Source organism: Rhineura floridana, chromosome 5 (assembly GCF_030035675.1).
Source record: "Rhineura floridana isolate rRhiFlo1 chromosome 5, rRhiFlo1.hap2, whole genome shotgun sequence".
NCBI lineage: Eukaryota > Metazoa > Chordata > Lepidosauria > Squamata > Rhineuridae > Rhineura > Rhineura floridana.
Window position 1 is genome coordinate 140,588,298 of NC_084484.1, and position 20,254 is coordinate 140,608,551.

The 20,254-nt window shown below is 41.9% G+C and overlaps 1 protein-coding gene across 4 annotated transcripts in view; it reads right to left on the reverse strand.

Moving 5' to 3' along the window:
- Positions 1 to 18,196, reverse strand: part of ST3GAL6 (ST3 beta-galactoside alpha-2,3-sialyltransferase 6) — an 83,521-nt gene extending 65,325 nt beyond the window's left edge. Inside the window, exons 1-2 of one of the 4 annotated variants that reach the window (XM_061628255.1) lie at positions 17,422 to 18,196; positions 15,027 to 15,149 (exon numbers count right to left, since the gene is read on the reverse strand). The gene's annotated coding sequence lies outside the window, so the exon portion shown is untranslated. The other 3 variants (XM_061628252.1, XM_061628251.1, XM_061628254.1) reach the window with 3 other exon arrangements.
- Positions 18,197 to 20,254: the final 2,058 nt, after the last annotated feature.

Genomic DNA, 20,254 nt, shown 5'->3' on the forward strand with positions numbered 1-20,254 from the left:
CACTTAATTCACACCTGAGTACTCAATTCATAAACATCCATTTAAACAAAATCATCCTGACACCACTCTCATTTCCCAGGAAAATGCTACACACAGGAGCCAAACTACTGACTCCATTCTATTCCATTCCACATCTTATGCCCAACCATCCCTTTTCTCTTTTTCTTGCAAGCACATGACCATTTTATACAAACATTTACAACAACTTTATCCCATGTACCCAGGGTTCTACAATACTTTTGTTTTTCTTTGTGACGCCTGCTCTCAGTTTCCGGTTTTTTTCACCTGTTTCCTCAAAAAATCTGACTCATCTTGTGTTCAACACTCAGAGTCAAGTGGGAGTTTCCACATTCCCCAGGATCCCCTGAGCTTTTCAGCAGGCCGTCATCCACACCTCCCTCTCCACATACACTGGCAATGCTTACCAAAGTCCGTTGTGAGGGGCAATCCGCGTCCGGATGAGAGGCATTGGTTCGTCTGAGTCTTTAATGGGAGTCCTCGATTACTACTTACGTAGTGCTTGCTCTCCATCTGCCCGGCCCTAGGGACAGGTCAAAACGACCTGGAGCACTCTTACCCTAGCTCTCTGGCACGGCCCAAGCACTCGTAAGGTTTACCAGAGGGCTCCTGGCTGGCTCACCAGAACTGTTACACCAGAATTGAGGTTCGTGCCGCTGGTTGAGGTCCAATACCAAACAACGGAGACTCAGAATGACCAACCAAGGCCTTTTATTAACTATACATTTGCAAACGGAGAGCTTACCTAGACTCGTGTCAGTTTGTGAGCTCTGAAGCATTCATAATTCTTACAGGCAATTATACTCTGAGTTACAAGCAGTTGGCAATACATAGACATTCCAAAGGTGGGGGTTAGTCATGCTCTGTACTTTTGCACTGTGCACAAAGCTACAAGATAAGCAAACTGCAACCTCTGAATCATTCATTGTATTATTCCCAGTTTTGCTGACTTCTAGCAAACGGTCAATGACCTACTGTTGCCAACTTACCAAAGGTCATTGTCATTATTCTACATGTATTGTCAGCATTTCTATAGGTACAGGAAAACTTATATTTCTCAGTATAACACTATGGTTACCACCAAGGTAGCCAAATTTTGCGCAGCCGCCATTATTTGTAGGAAAAAGATACTAGATATGGCGTAAATGTTTTAACTGTTATTTATTTCTTCATATTTTCCTGCTTTTATCTTGCGGCTTTTTGTAAGATGTAATTTGTGTATTTTGTATCTATACTATCTAGGCTGGTCTGTGACCGAAATAAATTCATTCATTCATTCACTTCACTTCTTACAAAACGCCTATACAATCCTGTAGGAAATAATGTGCAACTCATGTGCAGATAATCATGTGCAATGATAACACACAAGTTATTGGGTTTTATTTTTTTAAGGAACATAGAAAACTGCCCCATACCAAATGTTAGGTGCAAGGCCCTGGAGCCTGCTGAACTACAACTCTCACCACACACACACCCCTTGTATGGCTGGCTATGCGTTCCTGAGGTATTGTGCGAAGGACAACAGTCATTTCGTGAGCAACAAAATAACTAAGAGCTGCTGAATAAATGCTATCTTCTCCTTGGCAGATTTCCCTCGGGCTTGGCAGAATCATTCCATTGTTCAAAGAAAACTTTAGAAAAAGTAGCCTGAGTTTCTCAGTGTCAGCTAGAAACACATACACACACACACACACACACACAAAATCACCTCATACCCAGACCCCTCCTTTGCGGGGGGGGGTGAGAGAGAAAAAGTTCTTTTAAAAAGAGGCTGGAGTTGGAGGAAAGGGGGGTTAATGGTGATCTGAGCTCCAACACGTGTAACAACGCTCTCCACACAGGACCTCAGGGCGAAGAACCAGGAAGGGATTTTGTGTCTCGGCACACGCCTTGAGACAAACAGAATCTTTCCTGTTTTGGGGCCAGAGCTCTTCCACATCGCTTGAGCTGTATTCAACTGCTCACTCCTGGGCCTAGGATAGGTAATCTCTCCTACCTGTCACTCTTTATAGTAACAGGGTCCTTTAATCTCTTTAGTTTAAAGTCATGAATGGGTTAGGATATTAATGATTAATGCTGCCACGCACCCAGTAATTTTTTAATGCTATTCTTCTCTTTTCTTTCAATAAAAGAAAGCTTTGCTTTAGTCTGGTTTGGACCTGCATTTCTTGGGTTATACACACACCATTTAGCTCATTTCAGGGCAACGTGCTTGTTTTATCCCTAGCAAAAGATCCCCCTCCTCTCAAGGAGGTGTGTTTCATGGGACATGTGGGTGGCAGGTTCACACCCTCAGGTTCCCAAGAACACATCTCGTAACACAAGTCAGACCACTGGTCTATCTAACTCAGTATTGGCCAGGTTCACACATAGTGCTAAGCCATGGTTAATATTAACCATAGTTAAAATTGAGGCCTCACACAGACAATCACTTTAATCTTAGTTTATTACATTCCCTCCCTTCCCTCATTAAAGGAGATAAAAACCAGGAAGAACCACTCTATAGCTTTTGGGCAGTGACAGCTCCTTAAACATAGTTAAGGAGACATCTAGATGCACATATAACACTAAGCTTAATGTTAACTAAGGTTTATAAATCACCTATAAACTGTGGTTGAGGGACTTTTAGCAATAGCTACAAATATAGTTGGGTTCACTCATAATAAGCCATTGTTTAGTGTTGTGTGAATGAGGCAATTGTATACATAGACTGTCAGCAGCTCTCCAGGGTTTGAAGCAGGAGTTTTTCCCAGCCTGACCCAGATGCTGGAGATTGAACCTGGAACTTTCTGAATGCAAGGCAGATGCTCTGCCACTGAGCTACAGCCCTAAACAAGAGTGTCCAATAATGTTTCCTTTACTCTTTGTGCACAAACTCAGAAACTATTGTTCCGCTTTGCTGAAAAGCTGGTGGCCATATTACAGCGAATCAATTCCTGCATTTGAATAGATCAAATGCAGTCTTGATCAATTTCTGTTTTTGATAAGCAACGAAAAAGCTGTGATTCAAAATTCTGCTATTGCCCCTTCCAAACCAAATGTCCCATATTTTTTAAAGGGCAGATGGCTGTTGCCAAAAGCATCTCTTACCAGTGGCTTATTTATTCCGACATGCTTTGGCTATGGGGCGGTATATAAATACAATAAATAAAATAAAAATAATAAATAAATGCTTCATTAAATTTTCACAAAGTTGCAGGCAGTTTAAAAAAAAACACAAGTTCTGAAAGAAAACCCACAACAGGATTGTTTCCTATGCCTGGTGATGAATCCAGTTTCTGTGCATGGAGGATGCTTGAAATGCGAGAGGCAGTTGCTATGCAATGTGTTAGGTATGTTCGGTTCTTAAAGAGACAAGGTATTTTATTCAGTAACTCCCCATGAATGTATTAGAATCAACTTCTGAGTAAGGGCCACTTCACAGCTTATACCTTTTGGTGTACATCTGTTTTCTGTCTCCTGCACACTAGCTGAGATCATCATCTGAGGATCCCTATTCCCTATACTTTTTGGTGTACATCAGATACTTTACAAATACACAAAGTATGAATGTGCCAAGCACACATTTGCACACTTGTATTGTAAAAGTCCACACAATTCGGAATCAGCAAGGCAGCGTACTTGTTGAACACTTAATCCCAGGTTGGCCTCTGAGGAATGTCTAAAAGAACTTTATTCTTAGGATTATATCCTGGGACAAGGAGGGCTGCGGGGGGGGGCTGGGATGAGAATGGCTCCTTTCACTTCTCAAGGATGAAGACCACGAGTTTCCAGAAAGATAGAAATGTTCCCTATTACATCTGGTTCTTGCATACCAATCTTGCTCCAGAAATAGAATGAGATAGTCGATGGGTAGTTTCTAGATGAGGAAGCAGCAACCACAGTTTGGGGATTTTTGCAAAGCAACTTCAGGCAATATTGGCACATCCTGCTCAGGAAGTCACTTGACAGCAGCTAGTAACTGATGCTTCATTCTCTTTAGCTGTGCTGCTATAAATAGGTACAGTATTCATCTTCTCCTAATGTGAACCAGTTTTTTTGCATGTACACCACCTGTAATATTGAAGCATATTCCCCGGGCATATTTTCTTGATATGGTACCACATGTAGAAATTGACTAGCATATCTTTTTGAAGTTCTGAAAAAGTAAAAGTGCCTGAGAACAAGTTTGAGAATGACAGAATGAAAAAGAAGCAAATAGGCCAGATAGCTGACATTTAAAAATGTAAAGATGTTTGTTTCTCATATGGTAAAGACGTTATTTTTGTCATAATCTTCATTCAGTGCTATACTACCTGTGGGGTTTTTTTTAAGTCACCCCCCCTTTCAACTGAGAAATGGTGGAAGTTACATGAAAGGGGGGCTGCATAACAGTTATGAAAAAAGAAATAATCTCTAAAACGTATGGCGTAATGAACAGTGTTGCTTGCTTGTGTGTATTTACACAAGAGGGAGGAAAGAAGGTAGCACAAATGTAACATGAGTATCTGGTGAAAAGTAAAGCCAGTTAAGGCCAAGCAATAATGTACAAGTATAGAAGAAACTAAGGCTGCAATCCTAGACTCACTCACTTGAGAGTAAGTCCCATTGAACTCAATGGCCCTTACTTCTGAGCAAGCATCATTAAGCTTGCACTGTAAATGCCATTCACCCGTGCTACATAGACAACTATTTAATAAACAAGTAATTCAGAAACTAAGGACTGATAAGTTGGAACTCATGAAGCAAGTTTTTTTTATAACCTTTCGGTACCCATTTCCCTTTCTCATTATTAGCTCCATCAAAAAAGTTCATAACTGCCAGTTGCAGGGACCTTTCTGGAACCAAGGCTGTGATGTGCTGTATTTCCTCAAATACTTGGGTCCAGAAAGGTTGGACCAGGGCACATTCGCATCACATATGATGATATGTTCCACGTGTAGGACATCCCATCCAGAAGAGGCATATCACCCCCTAAGCTGATACAATTTGGATTTAAAAAAACAAACCAAAACACTGCCTGTTAGATGGAAAGGTATATTTGATGTCACATGTGGTCTGGCCATCAAACACAGTCTTTAAACAAAAACACTGCTCACACCATATCCATGTAGTGCTCTTCCAACCAGGGCTGTGGAGTCGGTACGCCAAACCTTTGACTCCGACTCCTCTATTTTTCTACTGACCGACTCTGACTCCACCCAAAATTGCTTCTGACTCCACAGCCCTGGAAAGCGCTGTAAATGTCTTTTTAAATTGGAAGCTCTCGTAGGAGCATTTTTATCGCTGTCTGAATATGCGCTGATCTTGGCATCACAGCATTTGTCTTCATCTGGGTCCTGTGTCATACACTGACACACAAAATGTTTTCCATCTTGAGTTATGGTGAAATGCTCAACTACAGCTGACTTCATGGGAAGCTTCTTTGACATTTTGAATTTATATTTTAAAAAATTTGTCAATCAAAATTTATTTTGAAGCCGGAGTCAGTACATTTCTACCGACTCCGACTCCACCCAAAATTGCTTCCGACTCCAACTCCACGACTCCGACTCCACAGCCCTGCTTCCAACACTGTTGTCCAACCCCAGATGGAGCTGAAATGTTCAATTCAAGGATATGATCTTACAGCCTTTAGGCTTGGGAGTTGTGGATGGGAGGAAGAGACTTCCAGTTTGTCAGACCTACACCAGCAATTGGACCTTCTGCCTTTGTTCTGAAATGTCAGAAGCTGAATTGGTATATTTAAAATGCTTCTACTTCTTTGTTATCACTTTCATCAACCATAAAAACACATCTAGCATGCTTCCTTTAACCATCTATATGACCCTCAAATTTCATACCATATAAAAAGCTTAGTCACATTTTGTCTCGATCCCACCAGTTGCAACCACATCCTGGTTCTTAACCGTTAACTATAAAAGGCGTTTAAAGTATTCTAGGCCAAATGAGGACGCCCCACATGTGGTAGCTCCCCACAAAAAAACAAGGAGTGGCAATCAGTGTGCGGAAAGGTGAGACACAATCAGAACTGAGAGGTTCAAGTGCAAGGAGATGGTAGCTGAAGTTGATGCAGAGAGTAACTGAGAGCTGGTGTAAAAAAAAGAGAGAAAATGTAAATATAACAGGGCTTTAGCCAAAAAGAGGAGCTCAGCAGAAGTGCTCTGAACCAGGAAGCGTGAGAAAAGAATGGGCAAGGGCTTTAGCAAAACAGAGCAAGAAAGAAATGGCTAATAGTGTTCCATCTTAAACTTAAATAATGGTAATAAATATATTAATAAATAAAAATAAGTAATAAATAATGGTAATGAATACATATATACAAAACAGCAGGGATGGCTTTAATTATGGGGCATCACAATGGCATAATACTGATAGCACCAACAAGAATTGGAACATTTTCTCCCTTTTAGCTAAACACACTTTCCCCCCAGAAACGCTAAAATAGCGTATGTAGAGGAACATCATACAGAGTTAAGAAGCCATTTCTTCAAAATGAAAATAAGTAGCTGAGCAATACACAGAGCTGGTGCTGTTCTACCCTGATATAAGCAGTTTTCAGGCTGAGAACCAAGATAAAGTTAGTGTAAGAGGAAGAAACTACTGGGCGGTTAGGTTGGCAGTGTGCAGCTTTGGGGGTGTTTTAACCTTTAATTTTTAATGCTCTCTGTTTATGTTTTTATATGAACTGTATTTGTGTTTTGCTGTATGTCACCCAAAGTGGCAGACTAACCTCTGCCAGATGGGGGTCTAACAAATCTAATAAATAAAAAATAATAATAATAATTGTAGGATTCTTCGGATCCTGAAGATTTTAAAAGTGTTTGGATATTATAAACATTTTACAGCAGAGATCTATAAGACCCTGTATGCAAGATGCTTCTTGTGTTTGAACAGTCATTTAGTAACACACACTTCATAACATGGCTAGAGTCAATAGGACTGACACAGAATCAAATGGTTAGTAGTTGTCATTTAATCCAAATTCCAGTTAGGCAGGAAAGAGTCACAGCATATCAAGCACTGGCTCTACTTAATTGTCATATCAAGTCTCAGTGTTTAAAATATGGCACTCAATAGCACATTACATTGCAATGGAGCTAGGATGTTTACCAAAACGTCCATCACAAACCAAAAAGGTCTTCAAAATAATCTACCCTTGTAACAAAATCCAGGATAATTACAGACAGGGAAAAACATATCTGAATGATTCAAGTTTCACCTTTAAAATCCAATGACCACCATGCAATGCTAAGCTAAGCATGCTTTTTAAGACCATTTAAGTGAATTCAGTCTCTGTTTAATTATGACGCATTTCCCTCAAAAGAGTTTCAAATGTGTGAGTTTACATGTTCAGACATACAGCATAGCATTAAACATGTAGGATTATACCTAAAAGGCATAGAAAAACATCTCTCTTTTTCTTTATTTTTTTAATTGCTTTCTGTGTTTGAATCTATTGTGCCTTAGGTTGGAGCTTTTCTGAAAAAAATAAAATAAAATACATAATTCCAAAGAAATCGTATGGCTCTGGGAGTTGAGAGAGTAAGAAAAACATCAAAAGGTCACAAGACATAGAACAACATAATGAGTTAAGTCACACAGTCTATTTTATTGTCCAACATAGCCTAGTAGCCTCTAGGAATCCCAAGTCGGCAGTAGGGAAGAAGCATGAGTGCATAGTAAGCATGAGAGCATAGATGTAAGTATACAGCAGCATACAAGTCTTTCTGCCACAGGTATCAATATTATAGCAAGCAAGGACCAACAAGATAATGGTAGAGAACGGAAGGGCTTCATTCATTCATCTCATGAATGGGCCCTGCTTCTCTACATCGTACAGAAGAGACTGGTGGGTCTATACCTGCATCTTTGCCACAGCCTTGTTCTTTCATGTCATTGGTATGCCAGCTTGTCGCTAATAAGTGTCTCCCACACCTCTCTGTACTTTGGAGAGATCAGATTAAAAGTTAATGCCCCAGTGCATTATATATGTAAGATGCTCTCTTCTTGTTCTACTACACTTTTATTAGCAGCCTTGCATCCTTTTTTTTCCCTTAAGAAATCAGTGGAACATAAAATGTTAAAATAAATAAATGCTAGTATGATCAAAAGGGAGGTGTGCCAGGGGAAACCTTGAATTCAGTGGGAGGGAAAGGATGGAGTTGAAGAGTGCTTCTCTGCCCTCACTTCCCATTTAGCCATCTTCAGTTCCCACCCACCATTGCCTTGGGACAGGGGTGGGGAACCTCAGGCCCAGGGTCAAATGCAGCCCTCCAGGCCAATTTGGCCCTCAGAACTTTCCCCAAGCCACACCCGTTTCCCCAGGCCAGACTCTAAGTGTGACACCCTTGGCTGGAATGTGTCTCTGAATGCCGGCAATGCCTCTTGCTTGCATGAGTGTGTGTAGAACTAGCTTTCTGTACAATTCACTGCTCCACCCACATTTGCCACTGGCTTTGCCCACTACTGGTATGTGGCCCCTGCAAGGTTGCCCAGAAGGGAATACAGCCCTTGAGTTGAAAAATTCTCACCACATCTTGGGATTTTATCCTTAAATCCGTTTGGCTTCAGCCAATGTCTCTGTACCACAATGTTCAGACAGGGATCATGAGATCCACAAATGTCAGCTTTTATAGAAAACACAAACTTCCTTCCTAAAGGAACAAAGATCGCTTTTGCGTCAGAGGTAACAATCACAAGAGTCACCTCCTACAACACTAAGCCTTCACACTAAGGTCAGGACTTTACTGAAGAAACCAGTGCAAGTCAGCAAAATAATACAAATTCTATGACCTGTACAAATTAAACAAATTTGTACAGATTGTCAGAGTTTGCATAATTTATTCTGCTTCTAATGAAGCAAGGTGGAATGTTAGGAACTAAAGCTTTAGACCCTGGCCAATAGAAATTTCACTAACAGCAAAATCCTAAGCATGTTGACAGAAAAATAAGCATGCCTAGAGTTTTCAACCTAAACTCCAGCCTGACTACAAACAGATGTCACCAGACTTTGCCTAATCTACACACATGTAACCCTTATCTTTGTCACACAAAAATGAATGATTCTGAATTCAGTGTCCAGGCAATAAATTCTGTACTTATGTGGAATTCACATTGTCCTTACAACAGTTCTATCTAGTCAGTCTTCCCACGCCCGCTTCAACCATCTATTTTTTATCCTATCTCAGCAGTTTCAGTATTTGACTCACTATTCACACACACACACACACACACACACTTTTAAGCTTCCCTTCTCCCATAAAGATCTGAAAAAGACAGTGTCTACACCATTGTTTACTGAAAAGGTACCTATGTACTTTAAATTCCAAGAAATTCACAGGGCAACTTCTCATTGTAAAACTAGACAATAAAATGCAAACGTCATAAGTATATGATCATGTCAATATAGACAGCAGAAATCATAGCTACCAGAACAGTAAAATAACTTTACACTAGAAAGCACATTAGAACACAAGAGACCAATGGAGTTGCCAAGTTATGGACCAACATTAGCAGAGAGAGGGTTTGGGCAGCCCTCGGCACACCTGTAATGCAGTCTTGGAGCTTGCCACTTGTCAAAGGTAAGCAACAATTCCTTACTGCCAAACAGTTTACCAAAGCCATTATTCAATCTACATGCAAGTCCATGTAGTTGGGGGAGGGAGGCTAAAACATTTTTAGATATCTGCAAAGCTACTACAGCATTACAAGGGGCAGCAGAAAGGAGAGAGGTTACATTACAGTTTCAAAGGAAGAAAGGACTGGAGGCAATGGGGGCGTGATGGGCAGAAGGCAAGGGTTGAGCTTACCTCCTAGATGTTCGTTCATAGCAGCTTAGCAGTCACACATGTTGTTGGAGTTGCAGAGTTGTACTTACCCCATTGCCATAGATAAGGAGGTGTGCAAGGCAGATATCTGCTTGCCCACTCAATGACTGAACTCATCACCGGATTAAGTAGGGGAGGAATGAAGCTCCCGGCTCAGATCAGATCATACATCTGAACTACTCTATTGCCTGCACAGGTTACAGTAGCCTGCACCATTGTGCAGTACATCAGACTTTTATGAATTCAACAATTTTCTTAGGAGCAAAGTTGTGCCCCCACATTGTACTATTTTCTCATTCAGGGTGAGGTCATGTCTAACTTAGGCTGTGAACACACTAGTCGCCTGCCCCAAAGTGTTTCCATTAGCCACACCTGGAGGGGGAACAGACTGATCTGCCAATCAGTTGCAAAATCTCTTTGAAGCTGAATTTTTAAAAACACTCAAGGTGCTCCCACCAAGTTTTACAGTAAAAAGGGATAAGGTTCAACTAGCATCGTCTGCCCCTATTTTCAGAAGACAGAGGTGGAGACGCACTGGAACCAGCAGAGCAGGGAGTGTGTTTCCACCCATAGAGAACAAATGCTGCAGACAGGAAAAGACAGCCTCTAAGAAAACTCACTTCCCATTCTAGAAATAAGTTCCTTTCTGGCCGTCTTTCAACTCAAAGCCTTGCTCTCCAAGTTGCTTTGGTCCCTACAGGGAGAAAAATCTTTCCTTCATAGATAAAAAAGCAGCTTGGGGAGGGTAATTTTAAAATAAAAAGCAAAGGGTCTTAAGTAGCCATTACCGTCCTGCTCTTCTTCCACTCAAGAGTTGTAGCCTACCCAGGATCCTTATGGTTAAAAGCAAAAGCAGAGAAAAGGATCATGGAACTCCTTGCTATGTCTAGACCAGCCCTTGCGTAAACTACTGGAAAATAACACTATGGAGTAAGACATGCTCCCAAACCTGCATTTTCAGAATGGTAAATGCACATCCAAAGCCACTGTTTATCTTTTCCACCTCTGAACTTCCCAGAGGGCATCCCTTTTCCTGTCCCAAACATATTAAAAATGATTTCAGGGCTGTGCTGCTTAACGCTTGCCAAGGAAATCAAAACCTAGAATAGCCACTGAATAATTGCATTCCAGGTCTTGCTCCCAATCTATCGACTCTGTTTGGGACAACGTGAAGCCCTTGTGTAGCGTTGAGAAAAAAAGTTGGAGGCATAACTTTTACTCAAACTGTGTGTTCAACATTCTAACTATATGATGTACATTCTAACTATATGATGTACATCAACAGGTTTACATTGGCTTACTGTACTTTTCCCCCCAAAGAAGGCTATAAATGTTGCCCTGAGGATATGTAATCATAATATATATCACAGTAAACAAGTTAAAAACTAGTAACTCCAGTAGGAAAGGGAAAGCTGGTTATCCCATATACTTCTGAAAAGCATCTTATGTTTTAACTCAGTGTTCTTTGACTATGTGTACATTTTCGTGTTCATAAAACATGGAAAAAATACTCTAGATTTTAAAATCTGTCCTCACACTTTTTTTAAATAAAAATTGTTTTGAAATTGTGTAGAAAACATACAGCACTTATTCATTTTTCACAAAATATATTCTACCATTTCTTCCAGAAGTGGCTTGTGGGGTGAATAATTTTTATCAATAATTAAGTACATTTATGAAATTAATGTTGACAAGCTATTTTTAACCTGCTGTTGTCCATGGCTTGATGAGTAAGATTAGTGACAGTGAGGATAAAGAAGAAAACATTCTTTTTATGTGCATGTGAATGCGCACAACCAGGTCTGAGTGCTTGTGTAATTTTACTGCACATTAGTTCTGAATACAGGTTTGCTACTTTCAGTTCCCAACATAGATCAGAATCACAAATACACATTTACTATTCTTTCTTAAACTTTAGGTTTCTGAAGGAAAGGAAGACATATTCTGCATACTACTGCACCAAAGAACCGCTTCTACCTTAACCACTCCGCCTACAAAAACTTGGTTGAAAGATTTAAGGCTTCCTATATTGTTCCTGAGAGCTAGTGTGGTGTAGTGGTTAAAGTGTTGGACTACGACTTGTGAGACCAGGGTTCAAATCCCCACATAGCCATGAAGCTCACTGGGTGATCTTGGGCCAGTCACTGCCTCTCAGCCTCATGAAAACCCATAGGGACACCATAAGTCAGAATCGACTTGAAGGCAGTACATATACATACACGTTGTTCCTAAAAGGTAAGCCATCTCTAAAACTACATGAAAGCAAATAACACATTATGAAAAAGTAAATATTACCAATCCAAAAACCTGGTGTATATATGCTAAATGGTAACCATCTTCAAACGTTGTGGGAAAACTACATGAAAGCAAATCATATGCAGGGACTTCCGGGAAGGGTGACTTAGCCTGTGCCTGCTTTTGAGACGGGCTCCTGCCTCAAAAGAAGCTTATTCAGATATATCAGTCAGATTTTTTTTTTTTTTGACTGATTAAACTTCTCCCGGGTAGGGAGAAACGAAGAGATTAACCTCAAAGCCTATTTTTGTTGGGACGACCAGATCTCATTAATTTATGGGACGAGGTCCAGCCGACGAAGGTGGGACGGATTTTCAACAACAAGCTCTATCTGATAAAGCGAACGTTCATCTTATCTTCTAAGAGAGAACGCACTAACAGGCAAGCACCCTTCTTTCTATATTTTTCTTTTACTTGACTTAAATTGTTGCTGTTTAAAAGAGATTTGCCAGATTGATCGGTTTTTGACATCTCACTGGGGAGCCATAACTTCTCTCTGCTACTCACTAATTAATAGCTTATCTCTGTTTTTGTTGCAAAAAGCTGTCCTGGATTTGCATTCTAAAGATATACACAGAAGAGGGATTTCTATTCCAGATTTTTATTTTGAAGAATATTATATTGTCTGAGACTACTCTCTTTTTGGTCTATTTTATTTTGACGAATCTGTTTCCTGACGACCGCCATTAATTGTTTCGATCCTGGGAACTGCATTTTGTTTACTTAAGCATGGAGAGATAAGGCTGTCTGCTCTGTTTATACTGTGATGTCACCAAGTTTGGAGCATTAACCCAATTGTTGCTGAAATAAGAAGTGGTTTTCCTATATTTTTCTTTTAAAATGGCAATTAAGAAAGTGGCTGAGAATCTGGAAATAACTATGTTTCAGAAAATAATGGATGAGATTGAGATAACGAAACAAAACCTGCGACAGGGTTGTAAGGAGCTGAAAATTGAATTGAGTAAAATGAAGCAGGAGATTAAAGATATAGGGGTCCCTGTGAGAGAGGTGACCCTGGAAGGGGTCCCTGTGAGAGAGGAGACCCCGGAGATTGGAACAAACGTGGAACAGGAAAAAGATTTGGAGTCTATGGACTTTAGAAACAAAATCTATTGCTTGGAGACACAGGAGATTAAAGACATAGGGGTCCTTGTGAGAGAGGAGACCCTGGAGACTGGAACAGGGGTCCCTGTGAGAGAGGAGACCCTGGAGACTGGAACAGGGGTCCCTGTGAGAGAGGAGATCCCGGAGATTGGAACAAACGTGGAACAGGAACAAGATTTGGAGTCTATGGACTTTAGAAATAAAATCTATTGTTTGGAACTCAATGTTATCTCTGAAGAAATTAATGAAGATTCTAGAGATAAAGTTATCAATGGCATGGATAATCTTCTGGACTGGATTGATGTGATGGAGCCCAATATAGAGAAAATCTATGGAATTAACTGCAGCCATGTGACAATGGAAAAACTTTCAAGAGATGACCCAGTGTATTTTGAAAAAAAGAACAGAGATATGATTTTACAGCAGTATTTCAGCAACCTATTCAGAATGGATGGCAAGAAAATATTTGGGATAGAGGTAATTCCCATCAGACTCTTACTATATGACTATGGTTTTGACAGCAAGATTATTATGGAATACTGATAATGGAAGATTGGATACTGAAATTACTGGACTTAACAAGACTACTGAAGATGGAAGATGGAAAATGGAACTAATAGGGATAATAGAACAATGGCTATTGAAATTACTGAACCTAACAGATTCTGATGTGATGGATTAATTGAAATGTTTATTTTGACTATGGTTATGACAATAAGATTATCATAATTAGTAATGAGATGGATTAATCGATATGCTTATCTGGAAAAAAAATTGATAGATATATTTCTTAAAGAATTGAAACCTCTCTTTGACTTTTTGTGGAAAGAATAAAGTAATGTTTATGAGATTTGATGATTAAGTAAGATAACTACTGGAGGAAAGTGATTTTATAATATGACTTAAGAGACAGGATTGTTATATATTATAGACTTATAACTGATTTGATCTTTGACAAATGGGAAGTCAATATTTTACTCTTTATTTTTTATTTTTGTTTTTTTTTTTCTTTTTTTTTTTTTTTGTTTAACTATTTTTGATTTTGTTTTTTGTCTTTGAATGTTTTATGATTTCGTCTTGTATGTTTTATGAAAATCTGAATAAAAATTATTGAAAAAAAAAAAAAAAAAGAAAGCAAATCATATGCAGTGGAGAACTGAGCACTACAAATCCAATTGTTTTAAATGGTCTTCTGTTCAGGGTTGTACACATACCTACCTTTAAAGAACATGACTTCCCCCAAAAGAATCCTGGGAACTGTAGATTGTGAAGGGTGCTGGGAATTGTAGCTCTGTGAGGGGAGAACTACTTTGGGGGAAGCCATGTGCTTATCTGAAAGATTTGAGACTGACAACAAACTCTTTTCCATAGCTCCATACCCCCATGTTTCCTTGCCTTGCCTAGAGGTTTCCTTCATATGCAAAAAGAGGAAAAAATGGAAACATAGGAGAGAAAAGCCTTTAGAAGCAAACTGTGGCAAACATGTAAAGCAAGCACATTTATGCAAATGTACTCCATTTGCTTAGCTTATGCTGCACACATTTGCTTGGGAGTAACTCCCATTAAAGTCAGTGGGACTTAAAAGTAAATATGTTCAGGGGTGTACTACACAGTCTAAAAACCAATTTGATTATTACAGTGTGACACAGAGCAGCAGGCAACAAAGGGAAAACACAGCTTGGACACTACCAGCAAAATCTTGACACAACCAAGTGACCGTTTCCCCCCCATGCCCATGCTGTCCCAGTCACAGTGTTGAACTGCCCTGTCTCACCTTTCAATGGGCGTTGAATCACTTACAGAATTTGTAGTTCCAAATTCCAGAATCTGTAATTAACCCATGTTCAGTGATGTCTGGACCATTTACCAGGATAGTAAAATGGAAATGGACTGCCTTCAAGTCGATCCCGACCTATGGAGACCCTATGAATAGGGATTTCATGGTAAGCAGTATTCAGAGGGGGTTTACCATTGCCTCCCTCTGAGGCTAGTCCTCCCCAGCTGGCTAGGGCCTGCTCAGCTTGCCACAGCTGCACAAGCCAGCCCCTCCCATGTCCGCAACTGCCAGCTGGGGGCAACTGGGCTCCTTGGGACTATGCAGCTTGCCCACGGCTGCACAGGTGGCAGGGCAAGTAACCCCTGAGCCACTCACTGTGGGGGTGATCTTTAGCTGGCCCTTGACACCCAGGAGACACAAGCGGGGATTTGAACTCACAGACTCTGGACCCCCAGCCAGGCTCTCCTCCCCACTGTGCTATACCCGCTGGATAACTCCCACTAATTTCCATTTAACTTTCAAGTGAATGGACCAGACATGAATAAGTGCGCAAAGCATGGGCAATGCTAGTCACGCTCAGAGTAGATCTGCTGAAAGCAATAGACTTAAGTCCTCTGATTTCAGCGGCTCTGCATAATTGGATATCCGTATCTCCAAGTGCATTCAAAACGGATGTAAAATATAAATAACATTAAAATCACTAGGTTCCAAGTCTTGGCCTCAGTGAAATTCAGAATTTCACCTTTAGGAAGGCTAGATTTGTGCAAAGACAAATGCGCGTGGAGGATGGGAACGGGAAAGTTAAAGTTTTCACCTACAAGTTGTAAAACCGACACATAATTTTTAATACAAAGTTTTAATATGTTTTTAAATATGTTTTGTTTTAATATATTTTAAAGTCTGTGTTTATGATGTTTTAGAGTGTATTTAGAGTTTTTGTTTCCCGCCCTGGGTTCCTACTGGGAGACAGGATGGGATATACATTTAATTAATAAATTAATAACAGATATAAGGTACTAGAAAAAGTCACAAGAGATGAATACTATTCTCATCTAAAAACAACATCTAACTTTCAGATCAGTTTTATTGCGGGGAAAAAATCAAAGGCTCAGCCTTCTATCTAAACTGTTTACACAGGCTCGCTTTATCAGAACCGAAAGCTGATAAAGGTTTTCACAGCATAGGAAGAAATGAGCAGCCGAGTCATATACACAGAGCGACAGAGGGACAGACGCCAAAGCGATCGAGAGCGGGGCGGGAGGATTACTGTAATATCGAGTCGTTCCTGTCTTTTCTTTTTCCTCCCATTTAACCTTTTCAAGGGGCGATGCTAATGCGAGTCTCCAGCCGGCCGGCCTTTCCTGGCTGTTTCCTATCAGTCCCGAGGCGGAAGGAAGTCACGCCTCCCTTAGCAGATCCCGTTTCGCTTCGAGGCCTTAAACTTTTAGCCTTTTCTCAGAAAGGAGGATGAGGGCGGGAGGCGGCAGCTTGGCATCTGGTTAACTAGGAAAGGTTTTCTCTCTCCAGCTTTTTAAGCGTGGCACAGAGGAGAGAAGACCCGAGACAGGTAATCACTGCAGGGTTGGATTCACTTCCAGGAAAGCTCGGGCTGACCCTTCCCCAAGTGTGATAAAGGCAGGAGCTCATTCTCTCTGCTTCCCCCGAACTTCACCCCACATGCGGCGGGTGGGGGGGACATGCAGACAGGCAGACAGAGACGGCGCCCCGAAACCCGCGCGGATGTCAGAATGTGCCTTGCTCAGCAGATACCAGAGGGCGGTGGGTTGCAGTTCTCTCTCTCGCCTTAACCACCTTGAAGTCCCATCCCAACCTCCCACCGAAGAGTCCTCGGCTGACCTCTGTCGGACCCCACCTCAGCCTTCTCCCTGCAGTCCACAGTATCTCCTACGGAATAGAATTGACCACCCTGGAACCCAACTCTCCCTCGGTCTAAGCCAGGGGTGGGCAGGCTTCAAGCTTGCAAGGTCCACTCTGGTTTTTGTGTTTTTGATTTTTCACCAGAACAGAGACCTCCACCAACTACAGCCAGGTAGAAAAGAAACGCGCCACCCTTAAAGTTAACTAAGAATTGAAAACCCAGGAATTTGTTTTGAGTCATGGGATTTAACGGGTACTCACAAGCCTTCCATAGTACATCCGCTCCGGATTACACTCCCTTTCTCCATTTTTGCTGTTTAACAATTGGGAGACAGAAACCAAGTCACCCAGAGATCTACCAGGAGATCCTAGATTATCTTCTGCCCACCCACGTTCTAGGCGACTGGACAGGAAAACGAAAATCTAGCTTTGGAAAAGCCTCCAGCTTCCTAACTGGAGGCAGCTTCAAAGCTGAGGAGCCCCTACCCCCGTTTGCAGCTTAAGGCCCCTCCTCTCCCCTTTTGCGTTGGATTTCCTTACCGTGCCCGCCGGGCTACTGGTCTTTCGCTGAACTCCAGCGTGGCTGGAGCCGCTTGCGCCGCAGCGCCCTGGCTTTCCTTCCTCGTCCTCCCACCAGCCTGAGCTTCTTGGCGGCAGGTCCTTCCTTCCTCACTCGGCTGTTCAGGCGGGTCTGCAAAGGTAGGGTGCGGAGCCTCGTCTGGAGAAGACCGGAGAGAGGGCGGGGGAGCTCTCCCTAAGTCGGCGCTCGGCCTAGGCTGGAACCGAATTGGTCAGAGAAGCTGCGGGCATCCGCCGAAGGAGAGGAGGAGACTCCGCCTGCTGTGGCCGCCAAAGCCTGCCCACTAGGTAAGGGGGAATCCCTCCAGTTCGCGACGAACGCTCCCCTTCCAGCGCAAAGGGTGAAGTCAACCCAGGGAAGGGGGGGGGGGAAAGAGGCTTGGAAGCCAACTGCACCAGACAAGGTAATCCTAAAACAATTGCTTTCTGAGCCCGTTTCAAAAGGAGTCGCCCGCGGCAATCCAGCACCCAAAGTTGTTGAGTAACCCAATCGAGTTGGAAGGGGCCTCGCGGGCCATGTTTACCTCAGCTCCATAAAGGACAGCTAGATTTGAGCATGCCCAGCTTAAAAAGTCTCCGACATCGCGGATTTATATTTGAACGCTATAGTCGAGCGTTAGGCGCTTTTGGTGATACTTGCACATTCCACAGCGGCCTCTTAAAGAGAGCGTGGGGTCCATCACCGCAGATGCTACAATAAGTCTGTTAGGTTTCAAGAGCACTGCTTGGTGTACCTGTGCAGGCCAGGTGGTTGATGAGTGCATTGCCTGCAACCCTTCGTGCCTCCTTTCTGCGTAGGGGTGTGGCCCTCCGCAAGGAGAATGGTGCTCAGTCAGCGTGGTCTTGTAGGAATAGCCCAACATTATCTTCTTTTGCACGTTGGGAAGGTGTGGGTTCTAGGCTGGCAACAAAATATTTCTTCTTTAAAGAGGAATCCAAACTCCTGCTTCTCCCTTTGTTTAACTTCTGACTGGGATACAATAGAACAGGAGGTAAATAGTGCAATTCCATATATAATGGGCTCAGAATTTCCACTGAGTTCTATGGGACTTACTCCCAGGTAACCTGAGGCTGCAACAGTATATACACTTACTAAGGAGTAAGCCCCACTGAACACAATTGGCCTTACTGCTGAGTTAATATGTGTAAGCTTGCACTATAAGTGTAAGGATTTGGTGAACTGAAAAAAGAGGACTTGTGAATGTGGGGTGAGTTGATCCTATTTAAGTGGGTGGATCCCAACAAGCATTTCCAGGGTGGGAAGCTTTGCATCTGAATGTTTAGCTTCTGTTGGGGCGCTGTTTGGTATTGTTGCTCACCACCCTCATTCTGTATGTTTATTTTTATCCCAGGTAGTCCAAGACATGTTGCTTGAGGGAAAGATTAAGATGACACCTCCCCCCCCACACCCAATTTCATGTAGAGAATCTGACTGAACAGATAGTTGAATCTTATTTCAACCCTGGCAATGGGACAGTGTTCTCCACTGCACTTGAGGGCAGCAGGTTAGTTTAGTGGATGCTGGGCAACACGTGTGTGACAACATAGCTCTTGCCTTCAACATGTCACCACCATTCTCCTGCCCCTCAGACTTCCACCTGAGGTGTCCACCTCATTCTACCCTAATGTTAGGGCCAGTCCTGCTTGAATCCCACCCTTCCTCCAGGGAGCTCAGGGCAATGTACATGGTTCTCATTCCCTCTGTCACAGACATATATACTATATCATTGAGGGTTTGAACCTGGATCTCCCCAGTCCTTGTTCAGTATCCTAACTGCATCACCACACACTGCCTCTCTGTGATGCTGCCCACCTGGAGCAGTTTCCATGACGTCGTGTTTAGGAACATAGGAAGCTGCCTTATACTGAGTCAGACTATTGGTCCATCTAGTTCACAACTGTCTACACCAGTGGTTCCCAAACTTACACACACACAGTCCACTTGAAAATTGCTGAGGGTTTTGGTGGACCGCATAATGTGTTTTCATTAAATTGTAGTGATTGTAATCTGTTGTGCTAGATGCTGTATGACTTTTAAGTGTATTTTGTCTTTTATTTCTTATATTTGTATCTTATTGTATTCCATAGAATTTACATTGTAATACAATACTGTACAATCTAAGACCTGAAAGAATTAAATTAAAATTTAATTAAAATCAATATGAACATTTAATGCAATGGATGTGCCATCTCTTGTATTCAATCACAAGTGGGCGTACAAGCTGCGGACCACCTGAATGAAGCTCAGGGACCACTGGTGGCCTGCAGATCACAGTCTGAGAACCACTGGTCAACACTGACTGGCAGTGGCTCTCCGCAGTTTCAAACAGAGATCTCTCCCAGCCCTACCTGGAGATCCCAGGGATTGAAATGGGGACTTTCTATATGCAAAGCAGATGCTCTTCCACTGAGATGTAGTCCTTCCCCTCTCCCCACAGCTTAAAGTAGATACAACATCATGATTTGACACGTGTCCACACCAGTGTTAAAAATCAGATTTGGTGATGTGGGCACTGGTGTTGGAAAGAACCAATGTTAGGGGAGGCAACACAGGAGTTGACCACAGAAAAGAGGGTTTGCAGCAGGTATAATGTGATCTCAACAGAGCTTGGAAGTAACTCGTTAAAAATAATGAGTTACTTGTAATTTATTACTTTTCTAACTACCGAATGGGTAATTCCGTTACATTTTGTAAGTAATAGAACGACTAGTAATTTCCCTACTTTTCAACCACCATTTTAACGTTTCCAGCATTACGTTTGGACGTTACTTGGGGGTGGGATCAACCGCATGT